This window comes from Opisthocomus hoazin, chromosome 2, assembly GCF_030867145.1.
Source record: "Opisthocomus hoazin isolate bOpiHoa1 chromosome 2, bOpiHoa1.hap1, whole genome shotgun sequence".
NCBI lineage: Eukaryota > Metazoa > Chordata > Aves > Opisthocomiformes > Opisthocomidae > Opisthocomus > Opisthocomus hoazin.
In genome coordinates this window covers 120,609,309-120,633,135 of record NC_134415.1, presented here as the reverse complement: position 1 = coordinate 120,633,135, position 23,827 = coordinate 120,609,309, and the positions used below count along the sequence as shown (strand labels likewise).

General features: G+C 41.0%; 1 long non-coding RNA gene across 2 annotated transcripts; it reads right to left on the bottom strand.

The window, feature by feature from the left end:
- LOC142360625 (uncharacterized) lies at nt 1–21,104 on the bottom strand. 2 transcript variants are annotated; one of them, XR_012763266.1, is made up of 4 exons: nt 20,874–21,104; nt 18,353–18,447; nt 13,978–14,055; nt 1–5,353 (listed from the first exon to the last, which is right to left on the bottom strand). It is a non-coding gene; the product is annotated as an uncharacterized LOC142360625 (long non-coding RNA). The 2 variants fall into 2 exon arrangements; XR_012763267.1 differs by lacking the exon at nt 13,978–14,055.
- Between the last annotated feature and the right edge of the window lie 2,723 nt (nt 21,105–23,827).

Below are 23,827 nucleotides of genomic sequence, written 5' to 3'. Positions count from 1 at the left end.
TTCAATGGGTATTTCTGCTTTTTATTCAGGACAGAGCTAGAGGACACATTCTTATCTAAGAACAGTGCAGAAAGTATTTCCAGTTTTACAGCCAAGCAGGAGGCTGTTAAATCAATAGGTGAGAATTCCTGCATCTGCCAGTGGGAAGAGAGAAAGCACATGAGCTGTCTGAAACTGAAGAAGCTGTAGAGGTGTAGAAGGAAGCTATAACTGTGGTAACATTGTGAAAGTTTAACTATAAGAACGTCAGCTTTGGTGTTAGTCCCTGGCAAAATAGTGTAGTGGGTAATTTGTGCATACTTTAATAAAGAATTGAAGAACAATGTAGTGAATATCAGAATGAAACATTAATTCATACAGATCTTGTCTGCTTTTTTCATATTATGGCTGCACTTTCACATGTCTGATGAAATTAAACATTTCGGTAATAGTGATGTTGATATATAGATTTCTGTAAGGTATCTGACTTGGCATTTTCTTTTACTTTGTCTGAGAAACATATATGTTGTAGATTCAGAGTTCTGCTCTGATAAATGAAGCACTGGTTAAGGAGCCTTATGGAATTGTGAACAAGGAATCACTTGTGAGACATCTCCGATGGAGTCCTACAAGCTTTAATTCATGGGCATCTGCTACTTAAGGTTTTTATTGATTAACCAGAGGAAAACACAGAATTGTTGTATATAATATTTAGAGATTACTTAGATAGGAAAGAATGCTTAATAAGCAAGAGAATAAATCAGTTACACTGAATAATTTGGATTCTGTGGTCAGCTGCAGGCAACTGAAATGGTTTTCAGCGTAAGCAAACTATATTTACAGACTAGGGAAGCAGTACCTCTGTGAATGGCTTGTGAGTTATGAAGGATAAAGAGCTGACCTCAAATTCTCAGTATACACTGAAACAAAAAGGATAATACAGTGCTTATATATATGAGGAGAGGAAGCTCTAAGAAGCTAGACGACTTTATCTCTGGATATGGTGATGTGAACCACTAACGGGATGCTGTGCTCTGAGTTGGACCTTCAGTGCTGTAGCATGTTGTGGAGATAGAAAGAACTTGGACATGAAATTCTGGGATGACTAAAGTTGTTTTACAGCTAAGACTTGGGGACTCCACTCTATCTGCAATATTTATGAACCAGAATCAGGTTTGACCTGAGTGGATGAACAGATAGTTAGCAGCAAAGACTTATTAGAACTAGTGACTGAAAATAAACATGATCAAATTCAGCCTTGAAACAAAGTGGAAATTCTAGTCTTTTGTGAGTTAATTGATCACTGAAATGACTTACAAGGTTTGGCTTGCGTTTCCTCTGTCCCTGGAAAGCATTAAATTTTGATAGTAAGTTTCTTCTAGTTGAAATAAAAATAATTTGAGGAAGATTTATTGTATATTTGTTGAGTCAGTGTAGCTAATCATATCATATCGTCTCACACTGTAATGCCTAAAACTAATAGTTCTTTTCTATTAATGTTATTTTCTGAGATATATTCCTAATCATTTACCCCATGGGATGGATGCATGCCCAGTTTTGAAGTTGGCTATAGTTATGCATACTTATTTGGGACAGCATTTGCTCCAGATTGTTTGTTGACAATGCAAACCCAAATAGACAGATGCCTAAATGGAAGCAGGATATAACAGAAGGTGTGAACACACCAGACTCAGCTGCCTCCAGGAATGGACAATATGCAGGGATTACAGCCACATAAATAGCTTTAACAGCAAACTGGATGGCTAATCATATTCAGAGGAGTGGAAAGGGTGTGTGGAGGGGAGCAAGCAGATAAGGCAGGAGAGAAATGGAAAGGCATCTTTCACCCTAACTTTGCCATGAAAGGCTTCATAATGTGAAATTCTCTGCACTTTAACTGTTTCTCACTCTCTCTCTCTGACATACAGATACATGTACACACATTCCCAGCTAAAATATATCCAGCAAAGCCTTCCTCCAAGATAGTTTAAATTCCTTAGTGGCCTTGGGTGTGCCTTTGTTTCAGTTTGAATACCGCTATCGCATCATAAATGAGCCTGTTTCTACTATCTTAAATGAAGAGTGACGGTCACACCCAGCAGTTCCAACTAGACTTAACCCAGCCTATAACAGTATTAATCCTAGATCACAACCATAAGCTTCTGCATATGTTTCAAATAAGGAAAAGAGCGTAAACCCAGCACAGTTTTACAAGACATTGTTCTAGTTCACGAGTGGATAAACTGCAGTTTCAAATGCTATTTTAGCCTGAACAGGAAACCAAATTATAATAAAAATGACATGCAAATCCTGTTTTCACTACAATACTTAAAGCAATAAAAGAATAAACTGAGTTTATCAAAGCACCCTGCAGTTAGCTCCGTTGATGGCAAAGTCAGCCCCCATCCACATCAAGATCAGGTACTGAAGTTGAACAGTCTTTCAACAGCCCAAAAACCATTTTCTTTCAAAGGAGGAGCTTTCTCAGGAGGAGTGGAGGAAATGCAGCAGTAGCACCTATACAGGTTGTTTGGACAAATCTTTTCTTGGGCAAACAGAGGCCTCTGCATCAGCCACTCCTCATTTTCTTTGTGGCTAAAATCAGCTAATTGACAGTATCAGTAACTTAGTAGGACTCTAGGCGATTGCTTTTACAATAGCATTCGTTTTCAGTGTACTTTGATTAAAACAGAGTAGTGGCAATGTTTCGCATGTGTATTTTCTAAAGTATACATTATGCAAAACTCAGCAGTAAAGAAAATAGGGCATAGACATTAGGATATTTAAACCACACAGGCAAATGAAATGAATGTTCCTACATTGTGTAGATAATTTATCAAATATTCTGTCTAATTTGGGAATGAGTAAGCTCTTTTTTTAGTGGTTATGAATAACTGCTTTTATCCATGAAAGAAAACCTGAAACAACCTAAAAAAAACTGACACACGCTAAAAAAAGCTGCAATGATAACACAATGTTTAAGACTGTTTAAATTTGTGTTTGGTGGAAATCTATTTATTTTTATGTCCTTATTTAATTAAGATGTCCAGAATCCAGTGGAAAACACTACTAGAAGCAGACACGTACGTGAGAACGAGACAAAGTAAAATTTGAAAGAAACTGACAGAGTTGGGCAAGGTGAAGCGAGGACTCCACTGCTTTCAGGTTTTTACCCTTCTTTAATATGGACAATCAACAGATTCACACCTTTACGATAATCTAGGGTTTAGATATCTCATGGTTCCTTAGCTAAGACTGTTTGCTGGAAAATTTCAATTTCTCCCACCGCAGCAGACTTTGTTATTGTGCTAAGGTACTGATTTCTGCTTTCAAACAGGGGTGAAAATGTTGAAGAAATATAGCAATACAATGTTGATTTCCAACATAATCCCCTCACTTAGACTTTTCTGGAGAATACAAGTGACAGTTAAGATGTCTACATTTTTAACTATTTCATTGATGACTGATTTAGCAGAAATGGCCTCTTAGTGCTGTAATGCCACATTTCATACCACCATTCTCCCGATCCTCAGCAGCCCACATGCATTCTCCCAAACCTCATGCTCCCATTTCAGTGACAAACTTGTGATCTTATGAATTCAAAATAGTAAGCACATTCATGCTCCCATTTCAGTGACAAACTTGTGATCTTATGAATTCAAAATAGTAAGCACATTCCACATGGAAATCATAGGAACAGCATAAAATTACATTTAGTATCAGAATAAATAACACAAGGAGTATATTACAGGCTACATTGTTCATTTTACGTCTAGTCATGAAAACTTCCATTATTCAATTTAAGTGAATCTGTCACATAATTTCCAGCTTCGTGCTCCAGAACACCAGAGAATCCAAGCGCCTTATTTCAGAACTTAGGTCCAGCTTCCCATTGAGCATTCAGGTCTTTGAGCACGTGGAAGATCTTGGGCAGCTTGATGATGTTGTGGTAGCAGATGCAGTGAGCCAAGAGGTTTTTTTTTTCCTTCCTGCTGTGTTTGGCAAGAAGAGCACAACCTTTCCTGTCACATGTGGTCCCTGCTCAAGTTATCCATACTTTTCTTACCACAAGGTTAGATTACTCTAATGCACTCTGTGTGAGGCTACATCTTGAGGCCATTTGGCAACTGAATCTAATGTGCACAATTCAACCACCTGTTTATTAAGTGGAGCATCATGCAGAGAGGACATAAAAAAACCCAGTCTCCAAAAGCTGCAATGGCTGCCAATAAATTTTTGGGCTGAGTTCAAGGTGTTGGTTTTAACCTATAAAGACCTAAGTGGTTTGGGAGTTGGTTACCTGAGAGACTGTCTTTCTTTCCCCATGAAGCAGTACTTTAAAAGTTGATATGAGGGGAGGAATCTGAGTTGGTATTGCTCAGGTATAATAAGGGCGCTAGCACAACTTCCATGTGGAAGGCTTTCTGTAGTGCTCCCACATCATAATAGGTTCATCTTTTGTGAAATGTCTCTGCTCATGGAAGAATTCAAAACTAACATGCCAGTCTGGGTCCAAGCCAAAGCTAGAGACACTCACCCTGAAGCCTATTGCTGTATTCTGATTTTCCCCTTATCTAACTGCAGTTGCTATTTACTTTGCTTAACCTTAGAAATTTGATTTGGCGATGTAAGTTAAACCTGATGTTAACAGCTGCTAACCTGTCTACGGCTCATACTGTGTGTTCGGCATCCCTCTCTGAGGCGCCCAGCTCTCCTGATCGGCTGTGTAGAATAGTACAGACCCTAAAGAACTGCTGGAAGAGAGTAACATGCTACAGCAATCCAGATATTTTTATTTGTTAATTTGTCTGTGTCCCTGAGTCTCAGTCAAACTGGACTATTCCTGGCCTTCAGACCTGTGACTACATCTCTACTAGTAAATAAAATGGTACAGTGCCTGTTCTCCAGCATTTTAGGGGCCTGGTAAAGTTCACATCTGTAAGTCTGAATTCCCAAAACTGATAGGTCTCATGTATGCTGTTGAGAGCAGCTTCTGGCCGATGAAATCCCACACAATGTGCCTGGGCACTGTGGGGGAGTGCTCATGAACATGGGCCAGAACCAGGCCAGGGATCATGCCAGCAGTTGTGTATACGGTCATGAGAAAATGCTTAGATTCAAGCCCTTCTGAATTTAGTTTACTTATTACAGAAGTAGCCCAGAAATCTTGAAGTCATTGGCCTAAAACAGCCTCCTATATGAAAAAAGAACCATGTTCCCATAGAAAAGAATCTCAAAGGTTGGTATTCCTGGCACCGTCCTGGCCTGAGGAGCAATGGGAAGATTGAGTTTACAGGAGAGGTCTGGGGACTTTACTAGAAATTTGTCGACAGTGGGTCAATCTCCTTGATGATGTTTCTCCTTCTTGCATTTCCTGGTGGAACAGGGAGGTACAACTTTCATTATATTTCTGAGGAAATAAAACACTGCAGAGACAGAGTTACCCAAAGTCATATTGAAAAGGGGATGCTGAGCCAGAAAATAAAATCTTGCCTCCAAAGCTCCAGAATTACAACATAATCTATATTGGTCCTTCCAAAAAAATGCAGGTCACAGAAGAATGGGATGTGTCTGTCTTTTCACGTTAGACAACAAATATGATAATGTTTACAGTCTTGTGTCAGTGGAAGCAAAAAATTAACTGCCTTGATGCTTCTTACCTAGACAAGGTTGTGAAGTTTCCATTACTCAAGATCTTAGGGAGTACCATAGATACAGGTGACTCTGTTTGGGCACAGGCATGCTTTAGACGGCTACCTGAAGTGTCTTCGAGCTGTATGATTCTATATTCACATTTCGCTGAAGTATATTTCTGTTACGTCAAAATATGACCTAATATTAGGCTCGTAAGAACAATAGATACCAGTGTGTTTCACACCTTCTCAGCATCAAGAAAACTCATTATACATTTCTGAAATCTCATGCAGTTTGTTTTCATGACCCCACCTTCACGACAATATCTCTTATCTTTGTTAATGTCAAAGATCAAAGGCATCTATATGAGAACAGACTGAGATTTTTCCACATTTCTAGCTTTGTTCTGCTGGAAAATGCTGATTTATCAAAATGAAAACTTGTGTCATAAACACAGCAATTTTCAAGAAACTTTCTCAGGATTTTTTTTCATTTTAAGGAATGTGTTATCCGTACAAACCTCACTATTTGTCTGAAGTAAATAGCTCTCATGAGGAGCCTGAAGGATATTGGGAAATCCATGTTCTATCTGATTCACACAGGATATTTTAGTCTACTAGAATCTGGTGGAAAATTATCTTAATTATATAAACGTTGAAGAGTCTGACTACATCCTGGAGCAGGCAGCAAAACTTCTGATATGTTAAAATTTGTCCTGTTTTTATAGAATAATTTCCTTTCCTATTCTATGCCAAACTGATCAGTATTTTTGTGGGATTTATAGAAAATTCAGCAACTGTTTTCTTTTTCATAAACTTGAACCAAATTAAAATCAAATGAAGATTTCAGACTCTGACAGTAGCACTTTTATTTGCATTATTCAAGCTCATTTTGTCACCTGCCTCCACTATCCATACTGCCAGACTTTGTAAGTGGTCCTGACTGTAGTGTTCAACACGTCATGAACCATTGCTGTTTCCCGCTATGGCACTTACGCTGGCTATCATTTGAGCTAGCAAAATGTTGGAATTACTTTGACCCATAACTGTTTCCCTCTTGGGAATGATGATCTTGTGCTCAAAGACCTTTCAAGCGTCATCACTTATCTCATCATGAGTTCTACCAGCTGTATCAGAGAGGTTCCTGGTTCAAGAAATGGAGATATTTTGACAGTAAGGAGACTTAAAAGTTCTGCTACCTGTACCAACAGAAACAGTGATGTCTCTGAGCTAGCCAGACAGGACCTTCAAATACATTGCACTTTAACTGTTAATGATCCAAAGGATGTACCAGGCCTGTTGGTGTTGGCAAACCTGAGTTCTCTGTTAAAGACTTACAGGCTTTAATGGCACACTTCTCATTTAATTTCTGTGAGAGCATGTGAGGCACACGTGGGACTCCAAATGATCCTCACCACTGCTTGATTGGAAACAAATACAGTAGATTTGACAGGAAGAAGCCTCTCCCTTGCCTTTATAATGCATTTTCTCTAGCAGCATTGTTAAGGCTACTTCTATTTTGGTGATGTGATTGGCTTTCAGGTGCTGGTTAAATGCTTTTTTTCTGCTTCTTGCTGCAAATAATTGGAACTGAATTCATTCAGATTTGAAAAGTGCTGAACGTAGCATGGTACTTAGCTTCAGTCTTGTCTTTGCACTTACACGACAATTGCACCTTTCTTGCTATACATCACTTCAGGTTTCTGAGCACAAGCAAAGTTCAGCTATCATCAGACAGATAAGCAGTAAGGGATCAGGAGCTGTACACCCATAGCGAGAACAAGTCTGCTCAAATTAGGTAGTGATTAATTGGCAATCTGAAGTCATTTGTCTATATTCACCTCCTCAGTTTCGCTTGTGCTGCTGAGATCTTCAGTTGCAATTGAGATTGTGTCAGCAATTGCTTTTTGGGTGTTGTGGTTTAAAGTTTTGGTTTTTTCTTCATGTCAAAAAAGAAAGCAGTCAAGCCACAGTGGATAACAGATTATTCACCGTCCTATTTGAATCAAAGGTGCCTTTCTTTTTATCTTTGAAATATCTGTACCCTCATTCAAAAATTAAAGTTTGTCGAATTCATAATATTGCCTCAAAACAAAATGTTTAATAGGGTTGGGTAGTTTTACAGTGGGAGGATATTCACAAAGAAAAAGTTTAAAATATTTTTTAATGTTTTGCTAAATGCTTTTTCAGTGGAAACTATTTTATTAAATTCATATCATCTTCAGTGAAAATTGTGGTCAGTTCTGAGCTGAATTTTTCAATCATTTTAATTAACCATTTTCTTAAATTAATTATTATTACTATTATTATTATTATTTGGACATACTAGGCTTCTTTCTATTCCTCAAGGTTTTCTGCTATGGATCACTGAGGTGTCTGTGCTCATGCAACATTTTTAGCACTTTTTCCTCCAGTCTGCCCAAGCATTGCTGACTGATGCAAAGTATATTGTCTGATTCGCTAGTCAGAAGTATATATTTTTTTATTATACGTACTTCTGATTGGTGTTTAAATGACTGCACTGACTCTGGAAGCAGAGTAGCTTCTTGCATTTTCCTCTCCAAACAGCTGAGGTGAATAAATGTAAAAGACACCTCCCCAGACAGTGTTGGTATTTCTCTTTCACAAAGCTCTCTTGCTCCCCTACTTTTCCTTCATACATCTGTATAATTTCCTATTCTACACTGTTGTACTGTATGTGAATACAGTCATTTAGCTACCCATACTCTCAGCGGAGGTTTTACTACAGAGAAAAAAACCCCAGCCTTATCACAGGTAACTGCACTAAAAATTTTTAAAGGATTCATCTGGAGTTCATTAGGGGAAAGCAACATTATCGAGTAATTTTCTTTCTCTCAGAACTGAGCCGGAGTAAACTTGTTTGTTCCTTGATAGCAAGAATAGTGTTGATTTGGGTGCCTCAAAAGGGAACGTTCTGATGATCTGCCAGACAAGGTGGACTGTATCCTCACTGCAAATATGCCAGGAGGTAAAATTTTAAGTTATAGTTCAGACACCACTGAACCCTTCTATTTTTGTGAACAGCAACTGAGGTCTAATAAAGTGACAGTTTTTTTTTTTATTATTGAGCTAAATAAAGAACTTTGAAACATCTGTGTACCAGAGCAAAGAACAAGTGCATTACAGATAGGAAAAATAACAGGAGCTTACTCAGTAGATGGGGTATTACAGACATCACAGACTCTGTTAATGTTGTATTTTCATTGGGTAGGCATCAGGATAAGGTGCTCTTCAATGTGTGAGGAATCTTAGGAAAAACGAGACACCCAGAGGATCTCGTAGGTCCCTTCCTGCTCTAAATTTTCTAAATATCAGTCAGAGTGTAATCACTTTGCTCCCAAGGTTCAAGGAACAAATCGCTCCTTCTTCTTTAAATGTGGCTGCTGGAGTCAAAGGGACACCTGTGGGCTCTAGTGGGTAAGAGTGTGACTGAAAGAAGGTAGGTTATTCACTTCAGATAGTGAAGTTCTGAGTTGTGTGGAAATTATCTGAGGTGAAGCATCAAGAATATACAGCAGTGACCTTCAGCAATGCACTGCCCAGTAGTCAACGTTCTCTTAGTGTGTTACAAGGTTTGCAGTTATGAAAAACACTTAAGTGTTTCTGTTACACATTTTGGTTGCCATGTTAACTTGGCTTCTATCGGACTGCAACAAACCCAAAACACCTCCTTACATACTTGCTTTATGACATTTTATTAGAATGCCAATATAACAGTTTTATAGTAAATGTAGGATATGGCAGGAAACTAAAATAACACCATATTCTCTGAACACTTTAATCTAGGTTTAATAATTTTAAGGTTTTTAGACATTTGTAACTTAACCTGTGGGCACAATCTAGTAGTAACTGTGCTTGAGAAAAGTTATGAGCACTGCGCTCTGAGATTACAGTGGCTCAAATAACATAGTGGTTCCAAGGGAAACTAAATCTTTTTAAAAACCCTCAAACATCAGTTTAAACTGTTAACTTTAATTTTATTTTAAATTCATGTTAGAGTAATTGCATCAAGCTGGGATTATGTGCTTTCTCTGATTCTGTCTTACAGCACTTCTGCCTCTTTTAACCATTTCCTTTACGAGTGATGCTTATTTTTCACTTATTAATGGAGATTTCTTCCTCACAGGGTGTATTCAGCTAACACAATATTTTACCGATAAGAGCTTTGCTGGAGCATTGCTGGCTGCACATGTCACTTATGCATTCTGAAGGGAAGGGTGTAATGCTTGGTGTATGTAAGGATAATTCTGGGGGGACAGAGGATACGTCAATTAAAAGATAAGACTTCCACATCAGAAGAATAGAAGATTTCCATTACCATGGAAATATACATTTCTCTCTTATACAGGAGAAGATTGCTACTTTTTACTCAGTTGGATATTATCTTCTTCTTAAACACCCAGCAAGAATGGCAAAAGCAGCAATTTTTGTGTCTGTGTTGTGACAGGCAATTTTTCATGTCAATGTGTGTCCATGTTGTGGTGCTTAACACACCTCACAGGAGTCCAAGATACAGAAATTGTTGGGCAGGCACCTCTGAAAATCACATATTCCCTTTAGCCAAAATATTTGTGGCTTGGGGGAATTAGAATTGTTCTGTGAATTACGGTAGACCTCCAAATAATATTAGGGAGAAAAAGCCCTAAACTTTATTACCTTTGTTTTACAGCAGAGAAAACTAAGAAACACAAAGGTTAAAGCCAAAAATGTCACAGAAGGAGTCAATGGAGAATGTGGCTTATTGTTTGAGCATTTTGAGAAAAACTCCTATTTCAAAGAGGCTGAGAAGCCTACAGCAAGAGAAACATAAAGAAACTTTATATATGCTCATATATATGCTTTTGTCTGGTGAGTTTAGTCATAACTGTCTCCCTCCTTAACAAAGAGACTTTCTAAATGGGCAGAGCCTCAAGGCCAAGAATGACTTCTTTCAACAGATGGAGGCAGGGAACCTTCTTTGTGTTAATAGAAGAGGAGACAGCACCAGGGACATCTAAGTCTCTGGAGAAGTAAGGTAGGGAGAACAGCGAACACCAGCACCGTGGTCCAGCACCAAGGATGCTGTTTGCATAGGAATTACTTAGTTAAACTTTTGTCCAATTTTTCTATCCTGTCTAAATAACTTTAATTCAACTTGATTTTACTTGGAGAAGAATTAATATATGAGCTGTCCTTCAAAAAAACCTATCTAAAATAACGCAAGTGAACAGTTGAGAAGATAGACAGATGTCTGGAAGAAATTTTTCAAATATCACAGTCTGGATTTTAAAGGAACATGAATATGATCTGGATTTCCTTCAGTCCCAAATTCGTGTACAATTCATGTATATGTTGACAATTCATTTAGTGCCTTGCACACAGAAGTTCGATGCTTTAGGATCCTCTTGCCTTACATCTTTTAAGTGTTTTCCTCAGATGCTGAGTAGATAGGAAAAGATATATTACAGAAGTATCATAAACCCAAATGCATTGATCCTTCATGGGTCCTGTGTCTCAGTACTGATGATTTTTTTATCACGAAGTATTTTATATTTCCAAAACAGTATTTCTTCTACTTACTATCAGATATCAAGCACTGAACCACCTTAACCTTAAAGATTAAACCTTACTTTAGCCAAAACCCTAAGTAATTTGCCTTGCTGTGGACCCTTAGCCCCAGAAAAAAATACACAGCGACCCTATAGATAAGTAAGTGACTAAGAAAACACTGCCTTCTGTGTGTAATTGGCTGGACTGGTGAAAAAAAAATCAAATAAAAAACCTAAGAAGTTGGCTTCTCTGTCCATCCTGTCGGGGAGTTACAGCCTCCTTCCATACCACAGCACCAACTTTAGACTTCTCAGAAGCTTACTCCAAATGAGTAGGAGCAATAGGTTGCTCTGCTGAGGAAAGGGATAAAGGGAACTGGACACAAAACAGAGGGAAAAGAAAAGCCCTAATGCCTGGGCTTTGCCATAAACAAAGTAAGTAGAGCCAACACTGGGTTTTTATCAGTTTCCAACCTTCAGCTGCTGCCTTGCTCCGTCTATAGTTTAAGTCAGCCTCTGGCTTTACGACTGAAGTTATATGCCTAGCCCAGGCTGTGCCTTTCTCAAAAGGAAGAACCCAATGGTATTATGGCCACCATGCTAGAGATTAGGCCAGTCATTTGGTGTATGAGAGCCCTGTATATCCTCCTCTTCCTAATTTATAGCAGGAATCTGAATCAAAGTATTTCCCTCCAGGGAGAAGGCACCTTTGCTCTGTAGGTGAATGTGGGCTGAGGCTCTCTCTCTAGCTTGCTTGATAAAAAGTTCTGGTTTGGGTTGTAGCCTGTATATTAACTTGAAAAAGCTCGGCTCTAGACCCTCCTCCAAAAACTATTTATTAAAGAACAAGTGCAAGCTGTGTATGTGTGCAGCAGACACATTTCACCGACATTGTATGTATGCAAGCGCAGATACATTTTACTGTCAAAAACGTGGATGTCTCCAGGATTCATCCAAGCAGACACCTTCATGTTACAGTTGGATTTAAGTGTCTAAAGTGTCAGTTAGACATCTAACAGTTTTTCTGGATTATTCATTACTTTTTTTCCTCCCAGTTTCTGTTTGAATTTCCCCTCTTACTGGAAAATTTGTATGTTACAAATAAGCATATCCCCAGCAGCTGGAAGTATATTAAAGAATACTCACCCTGCAGTATTTCAGCTCTTAATAAAGCCACTGACCCAAGAAAAAGAAACCTATAAACTTTAGTGCTGGCAGGTGAAGAGCTTTTCACTGAACCTGTCTTCTTAGGTCACAGATTTTGGCTATGCTGTGTTTATATACTCCTCAGCCATGATACAATATGTGTGTATGGGCCACCCTCTATTCCAGGTCCTGTCCAACCAGACCACAAGAGAAAAGGATCACAGTTTGTCCCCACACCCCTCAGCCCTGGTGAGTATGTTAATTTCTGTCCAAACAGCCTAAAACACACACAAAAAACTTTCTCTCTAGCACAGGCACAGCTGTGTGGGGAGCTATTCCCCTGTGTGATGGAGAGAATTCACCTTGTGAACACTTTTACTGTCAAAACTTGGCTATGGAATAGCTGCACAAACTCCCCCTTTAACTGCCTTTGACTCTGCTCCCATCACAGTTTCCCCAACATGTCCACAGTTTCTTCATTGCCTTAGCAGAAACCCTCTGCCAAAGATAGCTCACCGCAGGCAAATGGTGAGAAAAAAAATAACTGTTGTGGGATAGTGAGCAGGTTAGTGCAAAGAGCAAAAGGAGTGGAACAAAGAATGAAACTAACAGAAGTCTAAACAGCCCTAGAACTGAGGAGGGAAAAGCTTTTCCTCCTTGTTCCTTCACCAAGTAAAGACTGAGACTTAGGCTGACTGTGTGCTGCTGAAGTCCCAGCTAAAAATTCTGAATTTCAGAAGAATGATTTCAGCTCTACTAATTCCCACAAATATGTAAAATTAATGTTTTGACTTTGGAGTACGTCTGTATGCAACCAAGACATACACGGTATCCTAAATAGGGCAGCTGAGTGTTGAGTCCATCCTAAGCACTGTTGACTGTCTAGGACCTGAGAGGGGAGATAATCTGAGCATGATTACGCTCCATGCAGAGCCACTTTTCTTAAAAAAATAGATGGGAACTAGACAAACATCCTTTACTACATTTCTTGTTGCTGGGATACTGGTTCAGACCCACCCCAGCCTGAAGCAACTGGAACGTTCTGCTCCCACCCTGTGTGACAGTACCCAAAGTATTAGGCTGCCAACAAAAGAAGGCAACATGTGTTACTCTTTTATGTACATGTACATACTTGCATGTGCACACACACATGCACGCATGCAAACACCCAAGTTTATCTCTGCATTCACAAATGGTGCTTGATCACAAAACCTTGTATTAGGACCATTCCCTGAGAACTGTGGAAATGCCTCCTTTTGATCCTTTTTTCTAACACTTGTAAGAAATGTTATCATTTGACCTTTAATGGGACTAAACACAGCCCCTAAGTGAATGGCATGGTACCAGGATGGTGACTCATCCTGGGAGATATGTGCACTCGATGCAGGGCTAGTGAAAGTAGTGTAGCCCAAGGCTTAGCTCCAACCCTCAGCCATGGCTACAATCAGTCTACCCATTCAGGGTTTTCCCATCTGCCATGAACACAGCAAGAGATTCCTCCTCCCTCTGACACCTTGTTTCCTCTCCTGTGATGCGGTGGTGGCAAAACTCATGTTCCCACTGCTCTGGTAATACGAGAAGCACCTAATCCTCCAGCAGAGAATAATAGATAGGGATTAATAGCTCATATCAAGAAAGCCCCCAACTCCGTCCCTCCAGGAAATCTGTACCTGCTTAAAAGGCAACTGCATAATCAATGAACAGATGGCACAGGAAGGAAACTGGACTTGGACATCTTTTCTTCTTGGCTATGAGAGACGGTAAAGAACATTAGCCAGAACCATTCATCTTCCCATCCCCAACACAAACTCCTTTCAAGAATGAAATCTGTATTTTCTGCCCTTATACTGGTAAGTTCTGTTTCCACGATGAATAAATGGCCATTCTGATCTTTGCCAAAAAGAAATCCCCTTCAAATTATTAATCTTTAGTAAAACTTAGAAGGCTTAAGCATGTTCACATGCTATTTGGAAAAAAAACGTTAACAGAAGTCATGGACTCATAACATCACCTTCACTTAACTAAACATGAAATCAATGGATTTGGTGGGTTCAGGCCAAGTCTTACCAGACAGGATTGTGCATTTCTAAAGGTACACCCTACCCACTGGTATTACTCAGCAAGGCTTGCTGGAATCATCAACAGAGAAACCCTAGGTCGAATGAGGAGAGGATAGGGCTATCTTTTTTACCACCTTATATCCTGAAGGCGTAAAGGACATAAGCAATACGAGAATGTGACTCTGTGCCAAATATAGCAGGAGTGTATTTGTGTGCAGCAGATGCTAAAGGAACAGGGTCTAAAATAGGTTAGATGACTGGCACTCTGCAACTGCCTGCTTCTTCCCGCTGATTCCACGGCAGCCTACCTCAGAGGCAAAGTTTTACACTGCAGATTTCTAAAACTGAGTAAAATGGTAGTCTTCCCTGTTGATTTTCGGACTTCCTCCTCAGAAAATGTAATGATTTCGATTGTAATTGCTAGTGATTACTAGTGATAACTTGCTTGGTAACTCCATTTAAAAAAAAAAAAAAAAAACAACAACCAGGTAGCATAAACTTAAAAAAAACCCCGCTGACTACTTTGTATCATCTGCTTCATTCAGACCATATTAAACCCTGTACATATATCAGAGTGGTAAAATCTCACTGTGCATCTGCAGAGTCCATTGCACATGGAGCTTAAGACCAATGCAGTTCAATGATGATTAACCTTATAAAGTCACAGAAACTGAAGGAAAACTCCATTGTAGAAGATTGCTTTGAAGTGAACCTTCAGCCAGGCAGTCAAAGTCAGGCTAGCCAAATGATGCAAAAATAATATTAAAGAAGAAGGATTCAGCTAAAGATTCTTTCTCACTTATTTTTGTCATTTTATTTTGTGATAATGTTTTGGAGACTGATTTTTTTTTTAATGGAAATCTGGGGAATGTGGGGGTGCTATAAAATGTCTGCAGCTCACATGCCCATGCTGAAAGCTCTAACACAATGTATTGTCAAAGTAGAACAATAATATATGATCAGAAAGTTAATTAATGTGTGAAAACACAAAACAGTCTCCGCCGTTGCAAATAGCTTGCAAGAAATCCATTGCCAGACAAAGAAAATTCAAATGCCATCCATCAAATAATGTAAAATCAAATCAGATTAGGAAGAGCTTCAGCTCAGAATCTGTAAGTAAAATGTCATGAAGTGTGACATACAAGAGTTTCATCCGATCTGAAAAGTTAAAATCAGCCAGTTATTCCCCAGCACCTCCTGCATATTTAGCAATACAGTAGTTCAGCTATTTCTAGCAATGGCTGGCTTAAACACTGGCTTTAAAAATCTAAAGAATGTGAGTAAGACAGAAAAAGTACAGATTTGGTCTTTATGCAAAAAAAAAAAACCAAACAAACTTTGCTGCAGAAAAAAGAAATATAAAGGGAAGGTGTTTGACACTGACAAAAAAGGTGGAAAGGATGCTATAGTCCTGTAAGAGAGGAAGCCAGGATTGTATGGTCACTGGAATGCGATACTGCTAGTTCCTGTGAGAAGTCGATGGAAAATATCTAAACTCAACCACAGCTACAAACATCTGGATGCTCAGCTGCCCTGTTGGCTGAGGGGAAGCAGGTGCAGTTGTCCTCTTGGTTTGAATTAGCCTGATGGTGTTCAAGGTAAACATTACTGGAAGAGGCTAATGGCCCCCAGATGGAAACATGACCAGTCCCAATGTAGTGGACAGGACTATCTGGATTTCAGTGGAAGAAATGGAGCTTTGGTACAGTCAGCCACAATAAGCATCTCATCTTTGCAGATCATAACCTTTTCTGTACTCTATTTCCTCAGTAAACCCTATCCCTTGAGCCAAGCAAAGAGAAATGAGAGTGCCTCGAGAAGATCTCTATTAAGAGGAAAGAGACTCAGATGGCCTGTACACAGCAAGGCATCAAGTACTGAGGTGCGCACTGAGAGGATGCATCGGTTCAGAAAGCAGGTTTGTAACCAACAACATTGTTTAGGTCAACTGAATTGGAAAGAAATAGCTAAACTGTACAACTGTCTGGTTTGTGAATAGCACAGTCTTACTCCAAAGTGGACTGTTTTCAGATGGTGCATTACTCAAGCCTATTTCTATGGATAAGTGTGACTGTACATGCAAACATTGCATATCCTGTCTTGGGTACCAGTAGAAGCCACCATCAATATCTCATCTGTATCATTTGCCTACATATGAATTCAGAATGAAGCAGATGCAGAGAAGGTTCTGCAAAATAAAGCTGGACATGAAGCATCCATCTTTCTGAACAGGGTTTGTTTACCCTGGGATACAAAAAGCCAATAGAGAGGAATACCAAGGAAGAGAATTTAAATTAGCACAAGAACTCATGTATATAATAAACTGCCCATGAGATGTATGATGTGGATGTTAGAGTCTGAAATAGCTTTCTAATAGGGATAAATAAACAAACAAACCTCCAAAATAATTCTCAGTAGCTTTACAATGATGTATAAGAAATTAATGAGAAGAAAATATGAAACTGGATGCCCAGAAAGCAGAGGACCAAACTGCCTTGACTCAGAAATTCCACTCAGGTTCAGTGTCTAGCCTTAGTTCATTCCCGTAACTGTAGCCCTCAGTTGTACCTTTAAATTATTTTTCTTCCCTAAGGATTATGCTAAGAGTCATGATTCAAAAGGCAACCTCTGCATCTTCCGAAGAACATCAAGAAATGCAAGCGTAGACCTCTCTCTGGATAACTACCCACAGGCGAGAAAAGCAGTATTACTGGATTCCAGCTGTGTCTTTCTTCTTTGGGAGGGGATGGTAATGATCACTGGGTAGTACCTAGCCAGCAGAATTAGTGATATCTGACAGGAGAACAGCTCTTAGTGAAGAGTTAAGGTTCAGTTTTAAGCCTCCACTCATAGCTCTAAGACATATGGGCGGGAGTGTTGATCTGCTCGAGGGTAGGAAGGCTCTGCAGAGGGGTCTGGACAGACTGGATTGATGGGCCGAGGCCAGCTGCATGAGGTTCAACAAGGCCAAATGCCGGGTCCTGCACTTGGGTCACAACAACCCCATGCAACGATACAGGCTTGGGGAGGAGTGGCTGGAAAGATGCCAGGCTGAAAAGGATCTTGGGGTGCTGGTTGAACATGAACCAGCAGTGTGCCCAGGTGGCCAAGAAGGCCAACAGAATCCTGGCTTGTATCAGGAATAGTGTGGCCAGCAGGAGTAGGGAGGTGATCGTGACCCTGTACTCAGCACTGGTGAGGCCACATCTCGAGCACTGTGTTCAGTTTTGAGCCCTTCACTACAAGAAAGACATTGAGGTGCTGGAGTGTGTCCAAAGAAGGGCAACGGGGCTGGTGAGGGGTCTAGAGAATAAGTCTTACAAGGAGCAGCTGAGGGAGCTGGGGTTGTTTAGTCTGGAGAAGAGGAGACTGAGGGGAGACCTTATTGCTCTCTACAACTACCTGAAAGGAGGTTGTAGTGAGGTGGGTGTTGGTCTCTTCTCCCAGGTAACTAGCGATAGGATGAGAGGCAATGGCCTCAAGTTGCATCAGGGGAGGTTTAGATTAGATATTATGAAAAATTTCTTCACTGAGAGAGTGTTCAGGCATTGGAACAGGCTGCCCAGGGATGTGGTTGAGTCCCCTTTCCTGGAGATGCTTAAAAAATGTGTAGATGTGGCACTCTGGGATATGGTTTAGTAGGCATGGTGGTGTTGGGTGGATGGTTGGGCTTGATGATCTTAGAGGTCTTTTCCAACTTATGATTCTATGATATGCAATGTCTTCAGTTGGTCAACTTCGGAATTGTTTTCCACCAGCAAGAAAGACTAGAGAAAGTTACTTGGGATAGTCACTAGCTTAATTTTGGTTATGCTCAGCTGAGATACAAGATGCCCTTACTCAGATCTTCCATCTTCTTCTGTCAGAATTTATCTAAAGCTTTTTTGATCAACCACAGATGTCCTAGCACCTATGTTACTGTTTATCCTTGGATTTCTTTCTCTAGCACTTGAATGTAGATGGGATGAAGATATGGATAGGTTACCTCCAGCATACCAGCTTACAGCAGCTGCTGTTTCTCTCTTGTAGCTCTGCTTCAGCATATTGCTCTCCTTGTGCCCCGTAACATATATGGGTATACTGCAAGTAAAAGCATGAAAGTTAGAAATCAAAGTTATTTTTTTCCATACAGCAGGTCAAAGCATGCATGTAAGTAATTGCTACAGAGCAGCTGGTCGACATAGGACAACCTAGCTTGTGCCATAGTAACTGATTTCTGTGTCCTGTCTTCCCTCCTGTCTTCCCACCCAAACCCTGTGTTTTGGTTTTGGCTGCCGCCGGCAACAAAAGCGCCACGCGGCCGCCCCTCCCCCCGCCGGCGTGCGGAGGAGAATGAAAAGAAACAGGCAGAAACTGGTGGGTCGGGATAAGGGCAGTTTAACAGAACAGCAGACAGAGGGAACAGGAACAACAACGGTACAAATAAGAAGAAAACACAACAACGAACCGCACGACCCAGACAGCCGCTCTCCCGCACAGCACCGGCGCCACGTCCCCCCAAGCCGCGAGAGAGTTCCCGCCGTGCCGCCCCCCCCCCACCGGAACCCAGCGTGATGGCACATGGTATGGAATACCCGGCTCTGTCTGGCCAGGTGGGGTCAGCCCCCACCCCCTGGCTGTGCCCCTTCCTGGAGTCCGGTGAAAATTAACCCTGTCCTGGCCAAACCCAGGACACCCTGATACACTTTAATTCAGGGTTCTGCTGGAGTTTGTTTGATCGAATGCGGAAGGATGTTAAAATCACCACCAGCTAGCACAGCCAGCAATCCCAGTTCTCTGGGCACCCCTGCCACCTGCTCAAAAGACAGATTACTATATTTGATTTAAAATAGAGCAGAGACCTCTGCTTTTCCTTGGTTCTTTTCCCTCGTTCATTTATGCTTGAAGTCAGAAATCCTTGTGTCTGATCAGGCCCTAAATCTGCCCCAAAAGAGACACTAGAAGTTTAGCAGCTTACTGCTGCTTTGTGTGAGCAAGGTTTTGTGAAAACACGTACAATTTAGCAGGTAATTTTGGCAAACCGACAGTTCCAGACAAATGCTCCCCAAATTGCTGAAAAATTGCATTGTGACTAAACCAGGACAGAATATAATGGTAGCTGAGACAAGGCCAAGTCAAAGAAAACGCAAACTGCTAGCAGCTATTTTCCCCTCTGTGAAATATGATATCTAATATTTTTCTTTACATAATCCCTGGCACTTCGGCGAGTGTTTTTACCTACCTTTTACAGATGGATATACCAGAGCAGAGAACTGATCGAGTGATCTGAACAAAGCTATAGATGAATTTGGTAGAAGCAATTGACCTAATCCTGGGCCTTTTCATTCATAGCCCCCTTTGTCCCTTTCCTGGGTGGAGAAGTGTGATTTTAGGGCTTACATTCACCTTTAAACTGGTGACGTCCTCTCCCCAGTTGCCTTAGCTGCATTTGCTTATTCTGCTGGTATTCTCTGATCATGCATATTACCACAAACTAAGCAGAAATTGTTATTTTGGAGTTCATCTTTTTGTTAGAATACTTTCCTGTTATTTTCTAAATGAACTCACAGGAACCTCTTTAAATTCTTTTGTCTCTGCTAGCCAATATTTCTATTCTCACTTCTCAATATTATGCTTACATTTTATGATATGTACATCCTTTTTTAAATTCTTCCAACATTCCTGCTTCCTACAAACTCTTTTTGAACTTCAGTACCTTTGCCAGCTTTGTGATGTAGGGTATGGAACTGAAATTCAAATGTAATGCAAAGAAGTAAGGGGTTTTAATAGTCTTTCTTGTTTCTTTATTGCTCCTTTCCATTTTGGACAACTAGCCATGTTTTCCTCTCCTTCTTTGCTTTATTGGCTTAACTGACAGGTGGATTCCTACACCTTATCTCGTGTCTGCCTGACACTGAACACTGCCCACTACTGTGGGACACTCGGTCACTGAGTCTGGATGAATCCAGCCTTCACTGCTGAGACCAGAATCTGCCAGCTGTGAATATTTTTTCTGTGTCTTGTGCATTCACAACCATCACCAACAAAACGTAAAGCCAGTACTAGCTCTGCAGAATGTGCACATTGTGTTTTGGGTTACTGTGCTGTGCTCTGCCCAAAGTGGATCGGGATTTTTCCTTTGACTTAGCTGACTGTAGTGCAGACACTAAGAAAAAAGGTAACATTACATACCTGACTTATTTGGTTGACAAAAAAATCTCTCTTCTCTCTGCTAAAGAATCTAGTGTTGCTTACCAAAACGTCTACACGAAAAGAGCGAAGTCGTAAGATGGTGAGCTTTAACATTGAGAGGCGCTCTGTTTCCCATTACGGGAATCAGAACCATTTTAACGAAATGTCAAAATCTCCAGTGACTGTTTAGTAACAGTAAATAAAAGCAGTAACAGCAAATAAAAGACTCTGCAACAACACAAACATCACAAAAGAAACCACAAAGATTTCTGGCTTAATCACATGGGGAAGAAAGGGGATATATACATTTTAAAACAGCATTTAACAGAACTCACCCGTACAAAAATGCTGACGCGTCGGGAGCCTGTTATTAGCGCTGAAATATTTGATTAGCACTATTGTCAAGCACCACTGCTGAGCAGCGTCAGGCGGGGCTGCTTTTCGGACGGAGGTGACTTTCCCCCGCCAGCAGAAGCCCCCAGCTGCCGGCCCGAGGCGGAGGGCGGGCGCGCGGGGGGCGCTGGGGCTGCCGGAGGCTGCGGAGCGGCGGCCGGGGGCCGCGGCCGGCAGGTGGCGAGTTTTCTTCAGGATTGGGCTTCCAGGAAGGGCTGTCCTGGTCCCGTCCGCCCCGTAACCCCCTGGCTCCCTCGTTCCTGCGCTTCTACGTACGAAAGCCTATCTCAAAATAACCCTCAGGGTCTGACCCCAAGCCACAAATAGCAGGAAGTTCTCGGTTAGGGCTGGAACTCTGTCAGGACTTAACTTTCCCCTTGGGCCGAGGTATTACGGCATATTGGGTATTTCGGATCACCCGACGGCATGAAGCCTCCCCTGTTAGGTGACCTTTACTTCTAACACTTCAGCATAGCTGTGTGCGATGATAGAAAATTCTCTTTCCAACCTGACTCTTAACTTCCTTTGCTTTTGTGACTTTTAGCTGATCCCTCGGTTTTATTTCCATGTAGTTTCAGTGGGAATTTATATCCTTTTTGAAAGCTAATGTTAAAAAAAAAAAAAACCACAACAGAAAAACAAAAGGTATACCATTTTTTCTACAGTGCTGGTGTATATTTAGAAGCTGCTAAAAACAGGAAAGACTTTGTGAGTGATTGTACAACTAAAAATCTGATTTCTTAAATGTTACTCTTAATAAACCTCATTTTAAGGTTGTTCTAAACAATAAAATTCTTGCTGGATCAGTATTTCTATGTATTTTAGCCAGACACTAGTTCTGTATTTGTAACAATAATACTTTGTGTTAAAATAACACCTTTCCACTGAGTACGTGACAAGAAATTGGATCCACAGTGACACAGTACTGCAGTTGTTAGATATCACTGTCACTGAAGCCAATCATAAAAACTCACATAGGTTTCTGTGGAAGAAAACAGGAACTCCACGGCTGCTTCAAAATCACGTGGTTGTGTCGGTAGTGTATATGGCCAGGGGTCAACTGGCCTCTGGCAATCGCCATATTAGAGAAGGGAGGGGGGACAGACATGATTTAGAGGACTGGGGGCTGATGTCATCGAATTAAAAATGTCTTTGCTCCCTGTGGAGGGCTGGCCATTGCGTCTGCCAGCAGTGCTGGTCTGTTTGCTGCAGAGCTGCAGCCAGCTGCCGGGGAAGGGATGCTGGGGTCACCGGCTATTGACAGCACACTTGTGTGCAGCAGGCAAGGTGACCCCAGTGCCCGCACCTTTAGTCCTGCAGTGGATTCCCACATAACTGTACAGGAGCTGAAACAGTGGCAGTCCCAAATCATCACTGAAATAGTCAATGTCCCAAACCTGTTTATAAGGTTGACCCCCACTGACTACTGGGCCAGGCTCTGACCTCCCTTGAAGGCTTTCCTAGGCCCAGGCGCAGGATATTTAAAATACCACTGACATTTCTGAGCTGTAGATCTGACCCAGACGAGCTGCCTGAGGAGCCTGTCCAAGGCTGCAGAGTGGTTTTGCACAGGATCTTCACCGTATTCTGTGCCGTGCGTTTCTTCACTCTGTTTTCTGTACTGAACAGGCACAGTAACTGCCGCATAAAAGGAATGGAAATGCAATGCCAAAAAGCTCACAGTGCTCTGAAGAGGGTCAAGTTCAGTGGAATCATCTCATGCACGTGGACCGAATGGGCCTTTGGGCTCCAGTGCCCAAAAGGTGTCAGGGTGAGGAGATACGAGTATTGGCAGTTGACTGAACTTACGGCCTTGTTTCCATACTTATCCCAAGATCTACACAGTGAACAAAGCCAGAACAAAATCCCTAATGGTTTGGATATAAAACCTGTAGTCCTGTGTGTATTGCTGTCTCCGGTCCTGCTAAGCCCAAAGGAGATGCTGAATTGCTGCCATGAAGTGTTTCTACGTTAAGTCCGAAGAAAAGCTTTTCCAACAACTTTTTGCACAGAAAATGTTTCATTTTCCAGTTGTAACAAGATTCTTGCCATGTACATGTATCGGCTGATGATGACGTATCAACTACTGCAGGTATGCACTTTATTAACTACTGAAGATAAAGCCTGACGAAAATGCAGATATAAGAAAGACTTGTGTCTATCCCTCTTACTCCTTCAGGCAATTAACTGAGAAGCCTAAAATAGGGACCATTGATTCTATGTATGCGCCGGCATACGGTCGATCAAAAAAAGGAAGGTTTCCCTCAAATGTGAGTCAGCTCTCAGCATGGGTTGGGTTTACCTCTACTCTCTGAAGAATTTGGGAGCCAACACCCGTAAGTCAGGTGCAACAGTTTAATTGGAAGAGTAACACACCTGGACTGAGTTACAGGTGTAAGTGAGGTCAGAGAAAGAGCTTCCTCTGCTTTCGGGAAGTGCTGGATCCACTGGAGGTTACTAGCCCAAAGTCAGTGTGACGAAATCCCTGAAGGGAAGACAGATCTTGTGGAATCCTGATTCCAGCCCTGTGTTTGACAGACCGTGGCAAGCAAATGTTGCCTTCATTCCTTAAAGGTTACGGTCTCTCCTTTAACTGTTGGTTACAGTAAATGTAAGCTTTATCAAACACATGTTATTCCAGAACTTTCAAACTATAAATCTGGCTGAGGTTCCTTGAATCTATATACTTGTACCCCTAATTCTATTGTGCATACTGTAAGGCTGTCTGTCTTAATTTCTCTGCATGTCTACATATACAGGCAATGGTAATTTCCTTTTCTACATGTACATATATACAAGTAGGTGTATATATACATATATGATATATACCGCTAATTCCATACATACCTTTTTTTTATCACCTAGAAAGAATTCTTCACCTCTGTGAGGTATCATT